Source organism: Sciurus vulgaris (genome assembly GCF_902686455.1).
Source record: "Sciurus vulgaris genome assembly, chromosome: 9".
NCBI lineage: Eukaryota > Metazoa > Chordata > Mammalia > Rodentia > Sciuridae > Sciurus > Sciurus vulgaris.
Window position 1 is genome coordinate 87,385,163 of NC_136469.1, and position 12,112 is coordinate 87,397,274.

Here is a 12,112-nt window from a genome sequence, read left to right on the forward strand (position 1 = left end):
TCTTGGAATTAGAAGGTGTTTGGTTATGTAGTCTATTAAGGATATTTGGATGACCTTTGAAAAGGCAATTTTACTTTTAGAAAAATAATATGCTAATGTGTCAACGTTAGGTGAAAGTCTTAAAAGTTTGATAAAAAATGTCATTCTATAGAGTTTGCTCTATATTTGCAAAGTGTCCAGTTCTCTAAGAGGTCATGTACAGTCTTCTACAATATCTTGAACTGGGGCGTTTTGGCATATTTGTTCTTGCAGATTAAGAACAGGAAGCAGAGAATCTCGCAAGGGCAATGAAATAAAAACAGCTTTAAATTTCAAAGTTTGGTTTGCAGGGAATACAAGCCAGTGTGGTATAAAAACTGGAACTTACTTTTATTAAATTATTAAGTTAAAATCAATTAAAAGACATAAAAGATATATGTTCATCTAAGCTCATCCCTTTAGGAAAAGTAGAATTTCTTTCGGCCACCACCCTCTTGCCTGGTATTTGCTGTCAGTTGTCTTGATCCTGTGAATCATTGGCAATTTTCTTTCTTCACATATTCAGTTCTACACATTTTTGTCATGTTTTTTGAAGGCAGAACTTTTCTCTTGTCCCCACTCTGCTTCTTTCAGTGCCTTCCTGATTAATATGTTCATTGACATCAGAATAAAGGAAAGGTTTGAGAAATATCAGTTATTCCAAGATTGACTAAAATGAACCTACCTACCTTGCTTTTTACTCTAACAATCCATTAAATAGTTGATCTTCAATTATTAAAAGCTGGTGTCAGGATTTGAAATCCACGTAGATTGGGACTGCTAGGCAGAATAGCCAAATATGGTTACTTGTATAAAAAAAGAACCTGTTTCAACATTTTTATCCACAAGTAGAATGGTCCCTCCTCTCAAGATGCTTAGAATTAAAAAGAGAAGCTAAGAATCATTCAAGTGGACCTTAGGCAGTCTATTAATTCAACCCTTTACTTTAGAGTTGAAAAAATAGCACATGACTCCTGTACTAATTAGATTAGTATGGCTGTTGCTGACTAGAGAAAATAAAAATACATTGGTTTCAGAAAATTTCATCTTTCACAATTTCTGCAGTGATTTAGAACACAATGGATAATAGGGTGGCAGTGACAACCCACTTGCATGTCCTTGTTCTTTGGTCTCTTTAAAATAACATCTTATGAGGAAAACAACTCCATTTGCAATAGCCTCAAAAAACATAAAATACTTGGGTATCAATCTAACCAAAGAGGTAAAAGATCTCTATAATGAACACTACAAAACACTGAAGAAAGAAATTAAGAAAGACCTTAGAAGATGGAAAGATCTCCCATGTTTTTGGATAGGCAGAATTAATATTGTCAAAATGGCCATACTACCAAAAGTGCTATACAGATTCAATGCAATTTCAATTAAAATCCCAATGATGTACCTTATAGAAATGCAGCAAGCAATCATGAAATTCATCTGGAAGAATAAGAAACCCAGAATAGCTAAAGCAATCCTTAGCAGGAAGAATGAAACAGGGGATATCGCAATGCCAGAACTTCAACTATACTACAAAGCAATAGTAACAAAAACGGCACCATATTGGCACCAAAATAGACAGGTAGCTCAATGATACAGAATAGAGGACATGGACACAAACCCAAATAAATACAATTTTCTCATACTAGACAAAGGTGCCAAAAATATGCAATGGAGAAAAGATAGCTTCTTCAACAAATGGTGCTGGGACAACTGGAAATCCATATGCAACAGAATGAAACTAAAACCCTATCTCTCACCCTGCACAAAACTCAACTCACAGTGGATCAAGGACCTTGAAATCAGACCAGAAACCCTGCATCTTATAGAAGAAAAAGTAGGTCCAAATCTTCAACTTGTTGGCTTAGGATCAGATTTCCTTAACAGGACTCCCATAGCAGAAGAAATAAAAGCAAGAATCAATAACTGGGATAGATTCAAAGTAAATAGCTTTCTCTCAGCAAAGGAAACTATCAGCAATGCAAAGAGAGAGCCTACAGAGTGGGAGAATATCTTTGCCTCTCATACTTCAGATAGAGCACTAATTTCCAGAATATATAAAGAAGTCAAAAAACTCTACACCAAGAATACAAATAACCCAATCAACAAATGGACTAAGGAAATGAACAGACTCTTCACAGAAGAAGATGTACAAGCAATCAACAGATATATGAAAAAATGTTCAACATCTTTAGTAATAAGAGAAATGCAAATCAAAACTACACTAAGATTCCATCTCCACCCCAATTAGAATGGCGATTATCAAGAGCACAAGCAACAACAGGTGTTGGAGAGGATGTGGGGAAAAAGGTACACTCATACGTTGCTGGTGGGACTGCAAATTAGTGCAGCCACTCTGGAAAGCAGTGTGGAGATTCCTTAGAAAACTTGGAATGGAACTACCATTTGACCCAGCTATCCCACTCCTCGGCCTATACCCAAAGGACTTAAAATCAACACACTACAGAGATACAGCCACATCAATGTTCATAGCGGCTCAATTCACAATAGCCAGAGTATGGAACCAACCTAGATGCTCTTCAGTTGACGAATGGATAAAGAAACTGTGGTATATATATACAATGGAATATTACTCAGCTATAAAGAATAATAAAATTATGGCATTTGCAGGCAAATGGATGAATTTGGGGAATATCATGTTAATGAGATAAGCCAATCTCAAAAATCCAAAAGAGGAATAATCTCACTGATAAGCAGATGATGACAATGGGGGGTGGGAGGGGGACAAGAATGGAGGAAGGAGGGACTCTATAGAGGGAAAAGAGAGGTGGGAGGGGTGGGGGGGAAGAAAAAAATAATGGAATGAATCAAACATCATTACTCTGTAAATTTATGAATATGCAAATGGTATGCTGTTAACTCCGTGTACAAGCAGAAACAACATGTATCCCATTTGTTTACAATAAAAATAAATTTAAAAAAATAAATAAATAAAATAACATCTTTTCTTTTTGTTACTTTATTTATTTATTTATTTAGATTTATCAAGATCAGAGTAAAGTATCAGTTCCTATAAACTTTTCACAAATTTTTCCTTTCTTACTATAAATTTTTAGGTGTTGGCGAGGATGTGGGGAAAAAGGTACACTCATACATTGCTGGTGGGGTTGCAAATTAGTGCAACCACTCTGGAAAGCAGTATGGAGATTCCTCAGAAAGCTTGGAATGGAACCACCATTTGACCCAGCTATCCCAGTCCTTGGCCTATACCCAAAGGACTTAAAATCAGCATACTACAGAGATATAGCCACATCAATGTTCATTGCTGCTCAATTCACCATAGCCAGATTGTGGAACCAACCTAGATGTCCTTCAATTGATGAATGGATAAAGAAACTGTGGCATATATATATATATATATATATATATATATATATATATATATATATCATGGAATATTACTCAGCCATAAAGAATGATAAAATTATGGCATTTGCAGGCAAGTGGATGAAATTGGAGAATATCATGCTAAGTGAGAGAAGCCAATCTCAGAAAACCAAAGGAGGAATTATCTCACTGATAAGTGGATGATGACATAAAATGGGGGATGGGAGGGGTTAGCATTCGGGTTCGGGTTAGGTTTAGGGTTAGGGTTAAGGAGGGTGGCAAGAATGGAGGAAGGAAGGACTGTATAAAGGGAAAAGAGGGGTGGGGGAGGAAAAAAAATAACAGAATGAATCAAACATTACCCTATGTAAATTTATGATTACACAAATGGTATGCCTTTACTCCATGTACAACAGAGAAACAACAAACAACATGTATCCCATTTATTTACAATTAAGAAAGAAATTTTGTGAATTCCTTGAGAACAATCCTCTAATTGTTCCTGTCACTCAGCTGATATATCTTATTAAGCTTTATATGTACAATATCAAAAGCAATGTCTGCCACATAGTGGACATGCAATAAAATTTTAATCAATTCTGTCTTTTTAACAAATATTGTAATACTGCATACTAGGTATGTAGTGGTAAACTCAAAACCTTAATTGTTTTCCCTCAGCGAACTTAGAGGCTGTTGGAGAAATCAAACACGTCACAGGTTATGTAAGAGCTATGCAGTGAACTAATAATTTCTTAGAAAAGAGAATAATGGCAAATGGTTGACAAGGGTTATACACAGGCACAATGTTTAAGCAATCCTTCTTTCAAAAAACAATCTTTAGGTCAAAACTGAGAGTAAAAGAGCCAGCCATTGAATAAGCACAAGTGTTTTAGTGACTGGGTCAAGCCTGATATATGAGGAGTCAGGTGGAGCTAGGCAAAGGCAGGAAACCTCTTGCAAGTCATAGCAGGATTTTGAATACCCCTTCCAGTGCAATTAAAACCTTTTACTGGACAGTTTCTCTCTTTGACTTGTAAAGAATAGTTTGGGAGACCTAAGGACAATGTAGGTAGCTAAACTGGAAAATAATTGTAGTGTCTAGGCAAGAAATGATGGTTTATTGGGCAATGGTGATTGCAGCAAAAATGGAGGTTTTATGGTCGCATCAATAGAATTTGCTACTGGTTCAGTGGGCTGAGGTAAAGGGAAGGATTCACAATATTTACCCTATTTGGGGGTGAATATTGTGGTGGATAATTTTGCCATTTATGTGAGTAGTCTTTGGAGAAACAGATTATGTGGAATAAGTGTTAGTAATAAAATCTTTCAAGGTATTTGAAATCATCTAGTTTTAGATTCAGATTCAAAAGAAAATTTAATGTTGTTAAGGATAAACACACCAAATATTTTTGCCCTTGTTCTGTGCTTGGTCCTCTGATAAATACTTAGCATGAATTATCCAATACTTTCTAAGCCCCAGATGTGTTCATTTTTAGCCTGGTTTACAAATAAGGAGATCAAGTGTTAGGGAAATTAGGTGACTTTCCTGGGTCCGACAGCTGATATTGGCCGTCAGGACATGAGCCCAGACAGATCTCTGCCTCTGAGCCTGTGATCTTCCCCGCTAAACTCCACTGGTTCCTACTGCAAAGCAGAAGCATTTTCTGTATCGCTACACCAGTGAAGTCATCGATGCCATGCGAAAATTCAGTTCCTGGCTTGATTGAACCAACCTGTTAGCAATTTAGTTGAAGAATATACCAGGATGATGAGGCACATCGTTCTGGTTAACAAGCTAGTTGGTGTCCTTTCATTGTGCCTGGTGCTTCCTGTCAGCAGCACTCTGCCATTGTGGCAGGTGACAGGTATCCTTGTCATCTGTGAAGATCTATGTAGAGATCTTCTGAGTGTGTGGGGCTTACTGAAATTTTCTGAAGAGAATTGACTCTATGCTGTAATCTCAGGATTTATCAAATGAAAAAAAAAAAAAAAAGAGTTCCTTTGAAAGGCTGTTTCCCAAATACAAAATTAAAAAAAAAAAAAGTACTTCCAAGAAATAATTAAGAGAAAATTCATTAATTCTTTTGTTTGTTGAAATTGGCCACTTATGATGAATAATGAACTAATAATAACTAATAGCTCTGAATTTAGGCTCCAGTCCCAGTATTTTTTTTAAATTTTCCTATTTGTATTTATTATATCCAACCTATTGTCATTTCATCCTGTAATTAGTGTAAGAATGATTGATTTTTTTATTTTTAAATTTTATTTTTATTTTTACAGACTGCATTTTGATTCATTGTACACAAATGCGGTACAGCTTTTCATTTCTATGGTTGTATACAATGTAGATTCACACCATTCGTGTAATCATACATGTACATAGGGTAATGATGTTTGTGTATGAATGATTAATGATATAGTTTACATTTTTCCATACTAAGTCTACAAAAATCCAATGTACATTATTTTCTTTTTTTAGGGTGCTGAGAGTTGAACTCAAAGTCTTGTGCATGCTAGGCAACTGCTCTACCACTGAGCTACATCCTCAGCCCTTTTTAAAATTTGATATGGGATCTTGCTATGTTGCTTGCGCTGGCCTTATATTTGTGATTCTCCTGCCTCAGCTTCCCAAGTAGCTAGGATTACAAATGTGTACTTAATGCATACAACACATCTCAATTTCAGTTTAGCCACATTTTAGGTGCTCAGTAGCCCCATGTACTGCCTATCTTTTTTTTTTTTTATTTTTCTATTTTTATTTTAAACAAATGGGATACGTGTTGTTTCTGTTTGTACAGAAGTGTACAGAATGAGGTAATGGCATACCATTTGCGTAATCATACATTTACATAGGGTAATGATGTTTGATTCATTGTTATTTTTTCCACTCCCCCACCCCTCCCATCCCTCTTTTCCCTCTATACAGTCCCTCCTTCCTCCATTCTTGCTCCCCCACCCCCCATTATGTGTCATCATCCGCTTATCAGCGAGATCATTCGTCCTTTGGTTTTTGAGATTGGCTTAACTCACTTAGCATGATATTCGCGAATTTCATCCATTTGCCTGCAGATGCCATAATTTTATTATTCCTTATAGCTGAGTAATATTCCATTGTATATATATACCACAGTTTCTTTATCCATTAATCATTTGAAGGACATCTAGTTTGGTGCCACAATCTGGCTATTGTGAATTGAGCAGAATATTATATATTCTGGAAATTAGTGCTCTATCTGAAGTATGAGTGGCCAAAATATTCTCCCACTCTGTAGGCTCTCTCTTCGCATTGCTGATAGTTTCCTTTGCTGAGAGAAAGCTTTTTAGTTTGAATCTGTCCCAGTTATTGATTCTTGCTTTTATTTCTTCTGCTATGGGAGTCCTGTTAAGAAAGTCTGATTCTAAGCCAACAAGTTGAAGATTTGGACCTACTTTTTCTTCTATAAGATGCAGGGTTTCTGGTCTGATTTCAAGGTCCTTGATCCACTGTGAGTTGATTTGTGTGCAGGGTGAGAGATAGGATTTTAGTTTCATTCTGTTGCATATGGATTTCCATTTATTGAAGAGGCTATCTTTTCTCCATTGCATATTTTTGGCACCTTTGCCTAATATGAGAAAATTGTATTTATTTGGGTTTGTGTCCATGTCCTCTATTCTGTATCATTGATCTACCTGTCTATTTTGGTGCCAATATGGTGCCGTTTTTGTTACTATTGCTTTGTAGTATAGTTGAAGTTCTGATATTGCGATATCCCCTGTTTCATTCTTCCTGCTAAGGATTGCTTTAGCTATTCTGGGTTTCTTATTCTTCCAGATGAATTTCATGATTGCTTGCTGCATTTCTATAAGGTACATCATTGGGATTTTAATTGAAATTGCATTGAATCTGTATAGCACTTTTGGTAGTATGGCCATTTTGACAATATTAATTCTGCCTATCCAAAAACATGGGAGATCTTTCCATCTTCTAAGGTCTTCCTCAATTTCTTTCTTCAGTGTTTTGTAGTTTTCATTGTAGAGATCTTTTACCTCTTTGGTTTGATTGATACCCAAGTATTTTTTTTTTTTTTTTGAGGCTATTGCAGGAGTTGTTTTCCTCATTTCCCTTTCAGCTGTTTCACCGTTTGCGTATAAAAATGCTTTAGATTTATGTGTGTTGATTTTATAGCCTGCTATTTTGCTGAATTCATTGATGAGGTCTAGAAGTTTTCTGGAGGAGGTTTTTGGATCCTCTAAATATAGAATCATGTCATCAGCAAATAGTGACAGCTTACGTTCCTCTTTTCCTATTCGTATCCCTTCAATTTCTTTATTCTGCCTAATTGCTCTGCCTAGAGTTTGAGGACAATGTTGAATAGAAGTGGTGAAAGAGGACATCCCTGTCTTATTCCCGTTTTTAAAAGGAATGGTTTCAGTTTTTCTCCATTAAGAATGATGTTGGCCATGGGCTTAGCATAAATAACCTTCGCAATGTTCAGGTATGTTCCTACTATCCCTATTTTTTCCAGTGTTTTGAGCATGAAGGGGTGCTGTATTTTGTCGAACACTTTTTCTGCGTCAATTGATATAACCATATGATTCTTATCCTTAAGTCTATTGGCATGATGGATTACATTTATCAATTTATGGATGTTAAACCATCCTTGCATTACAGGAATGAACCCCACTTGATCGTGGTGCATGATTTTTCTTAATATATTTTTGGATACAGTTTGCCAATATTTTGTTAAGGGTCTTTGCATCCATATTCATCAAGGATATTGGTCTAAAATTTTCTTTCCTTGATGTGTCTTTTCCTGTTTTGGGTATGAGGGTGATATTAGCTTCATTGAATGAGTTTGGTAGGGTACCCTCCTTTTCTATTTCCTGGAATACTTTGAGAATATTGGAATGAGTTCTTCTTTGAAGGTCTTGTAGAACTTCGCTGAGATTCCGTCTGGCCCTGGGCTTTTCTTGGATGGTAGGTTTTTAATAGCTTCTTCTATTTCATTGCTTGATGTTGATCTGTTTAAATTGTGTATGTCCTCCGGGTTCAGTTTGGGAGGAATATATATCACTAGAAATTTGTCAGTGTCTTCAGTAGTTTCTATTTTGTTGGAATACAGATTTTCAAAGTAGCTTCTCATTATGTTATGTATCTCAGTGGAGTCTGTTGTGATATTTCCTTTTTCATCATGAATTTTAGTAATTTGAGTTTTATCTCTCCTTCTCTTTGTGTGGCTAAGGGCTTGTCTATTTTGTTTACTTTTTCAAAGAACCAACTTTTTGTTTTGTCAATTTTTTGAATTGTTTCTTTTGTTTCAATTTCATTGATTTCAGCTCTGATTTTAATTATTTCCTGTCTTCTACTACTTTTGCTGTTATTCTGTTCTTCTTTTTCTAGCTGTAATGATTAGCTCCATGCAATGAATTTTCCTCTTTCATTAGTGTCCCAGAGATTTTGATATGTTGTATCATCGTTCTCATTGACCTCTAAGAAATTTTTTATCTCCTCCCTGATGTTTTCTGTTATCCATGTTTCATTCAATAGCATATTATTTAGTCTCCAGGTGTTGGAGAATTTTTTGTTTCTTATTTTGTCATTGATTTCTACTCTCAATCCATTATTATCTGATAGAACACAAGGCAGTATCTCTATTTTTTTGCTTTTCCTAAGGACTGCTTTGTGGCATAACATGTGGTCTATTTTCGAGAAGGTTCCATGTGCTGCTGAGAAGAAAGTGAATCCACACATTGATGGATGGAATATTTTATATATGTCTGTTAAGTGTAGGTTATTGATTGTGTTATTGATTTCTATGGTTTCTTTTCTATGGTTTCTTATGGTTCCTTTGGAAGGTCTATATAATGGTGACAGCAGTGCATTAAAGTCACCCAGAATGATCATGTTGTGGTCTATGTGATTCCTGAAATTCAGAAGGATTTGTTCAATGTACAGGGATGCACCATTGTTTGGGGCATAAATATTTACTATAGTTATGTCTTCCTGATTTATGGTTCCCTTTAGCAGTATGAAATGTCCTTCTTTATCCCTTTTGACTAACTTTGGCTTGAAGTCCACTTTATCTGATATAAGGATGGAAACCCCCGCTTTTTTACTGAGTCCATGTGCGTGGTAGGTTTTTTCCCATCCTTTCACCTTTAGTTTGTAGATGTCTTTTTCTGTGAGATGAGTCTCTTGCAGGCAGCATATTGTTGGGTCTTTCTTTTTAATCCATTCTGACAGTCTGTGTCTTTTGATTGATGAGTTTAGGCCATTAACATTCAGGGTTATTATTGAGATATCATTTGTATTCCCAGTCATTTGGGCTTATTTTTGGTTTTTAATTTGGCTTGGTTTCTCCTTTGAGTGGTTTTTCTTTAAGGTAGTTCCTCCCTTTGCTGACCTACATTATTGTTTTTCATTTTCTCCTCATGGAATATTTTGTTGAGAACATTCTGTAGTGCAGGCTTTCTACTTGTAAATTGTTTTAACTTTTATTTATTATGGAAGGATTTTATTTCATCTTCAAATCTGAAGGTTAGTTTTGCTGGGTATAGGATTCTTGGTTGGCAACCATGTTCTTTCAGAGCTTGAAATATGTTGTTCCAGGCCCTTCTAGCTTTTAGAGTCTGGGTTGAGAACCTGGCTGCTATCTGTATTGGTCTCCCCCTATATGTAATCTGATGCTTTTCTCTTGCGGCCTTCAAACTCCTATCTTTATTTTGAATGTTAGGCATTTTCATTATAATGTGCCTTGGTGTGGACCTGTTGTGATTTCATGCATTTGGTGTTCTATAAGCCTCTTGTACTTGATTTTCCATTTCATTCTTCGGGTTTGGGAAATTTTCTGATATTATTTCATTGACTAGGTTGTTCATTCCTTTGGTTTGTATCTCTGTGCCTTCCTCAATCCCAATAATTCTTAAATTTGGTCTTTTCATGATGTCCCATAGTTCTTGGAGATTCTGTTCATGATTTCTTACCATCTTCTCTGTTTGGGCAACTTTATTTTCAAGATTAAATATTTTGTCTTCATTGTCTGAGGTTCTGTCTTCCAAGTGGTCTAGTCTTTTTGTGATGGTTTCCATTGAGTTTTTTATTTGGTTTTTTGTTTCCTTCATTTCCTTCATTTCTATTTTTTTTTTTTTTTTTTTTGAGAATCTCTATCTCTTTGTTGAAATGATCTTTTGCTTCTTGCAGGTGCTCTTTCAGCTTATTGGTATTATCAGTCATTGCCTGCAAAATCTCTCTTATCTCATCCTTTGCTTCATGTATCATCTTAATCATGTATAATCTGAAGTTCTTTTCTGACATGTCTTCTAACATACTGTCTTTGGATTCTATTACTATAGAATCTAGATTTGTTTGGATCATTTTCTTCCCTTGTTTTTTCATGTTGTTCATGTATCTTCCCCTCTAACAGTGCAGATCTGGGGTATTGAACATTTCCCTCCATAGGCTTATAGTGCCCTTATAGGTTTCCAAAACCTTTTCTTTAAGGGGAGATCAATATTAGCAGTGCCCAATTCAGACACTATGCAATCCTAAACCAAATAGCCCCTATTAGGACAATAACGAAATTGTCATAATAAAAAGAATGATTTCAAATATTATCTTCAGTAAAACAAACAGATTTGCAATAAGGTCTGCAGTTTCTAATGGAGGACAAAGAGGATGCAGAGGAATGTAGAATGTGGCTGTTAATGGGATAAGAAAAGAATATACAGAAGTTCTAGATAATAGAAAGGGTGAGAGTGTAATCAAAAGAAATTGGATGTTAGCATGCAAAAAAGGGAGAAAGAGACTCTGAGGGAACAGGTAAACAAAAGGAAAAGAGAGCAAGAAAAGTAAAGAAATAAAAACTTAAAATTTTTCCATAAGGAGAAAAAAGAAAATCTATAACAGTCATATAGTAATGAAACCTCCCAGTCTTCAGTAGCCTGATGCATGAGAAGTACCTGACATTGAGCTTCAAGTCTCCAGCAGGCATCTCAGGATGGGATTTGCCCCACCTAAAGATCAGAGCTCCGGCTTCCAGAATTATCCAAGATGGCTGCTCTGGCTTCCAAATATGTTGGCAAATGGGGAGTTGCAGCTCAGGGTGTGGATGTGGTCAGCTGGAGATCCTGGAGGCGGGGTGCAGTTGGTCAGGCAGGGGTCCTGGAGTTCGGGTGTTTGATGTGGTTGTGGCATCCTGGAGGCTGGGTGCAGTCGGTCTGGGGTCCCATGATAGGGTGCAATCAGTTGGTCTGGGGGTCCTGGCGGCAGGGAGCAGTCAGTTGATGTGAGGGTCCCAGAGGCAGGGAGTGATTGGTTGAGCTGAGGGCTCCTGGAGACGGGGCTCAGTTGGTCTGGCCAGGGGTCCTACGGGGCCTGGCTGTTGTCTCAAAATGGCAGCAGCCACGTGTAATCAAACCTGCAGGTACTGTAACAGTGAACTTCCAGGCAACAGCAGGCAGCTGGTGCTCCACTGGCAGTCAGAGATCAGTTTGCTGACTGTTGTCGGACAATCGGGGAGGTGAACCTCATGCGTTGGGTGATGGATAGGTGTAAGGCAGGCGATGGACAGGTGAGAGGCAGGCAAATGGCAGATGATAGGTGCCTGACAGTGATCAATCTGCACTCAAAAAAGGCGTCGATATGCTGGCAGACTGCAGGTCATCATAGCAGACAAATTGGGTAAACAGCAGGGGATTGATAAGCAGCAAAAACTGCCTCACCAAGAAACAGATATCCTCTGCTTGAAACCCAAGTTACGGAGCAACA

At 36.9% G+C, this 12,112-nt stretch overlaps 1 protein-coding gene across 3 annotated transcripts in view; it reads left to right on the plus strand.

The window, feature by feature from the left end:
• Positions 1 to 12,112, plus strand: part of ADAMTS3 (ADAM metallopeptidase with thrombospondin type 1 motif 3) — a 280,780-nt gene that overhangs the window by 220,101 nt on the left and 48,567 nt on the right. The gene's annotated exons all lie outside the window — the stretch shown is intronic.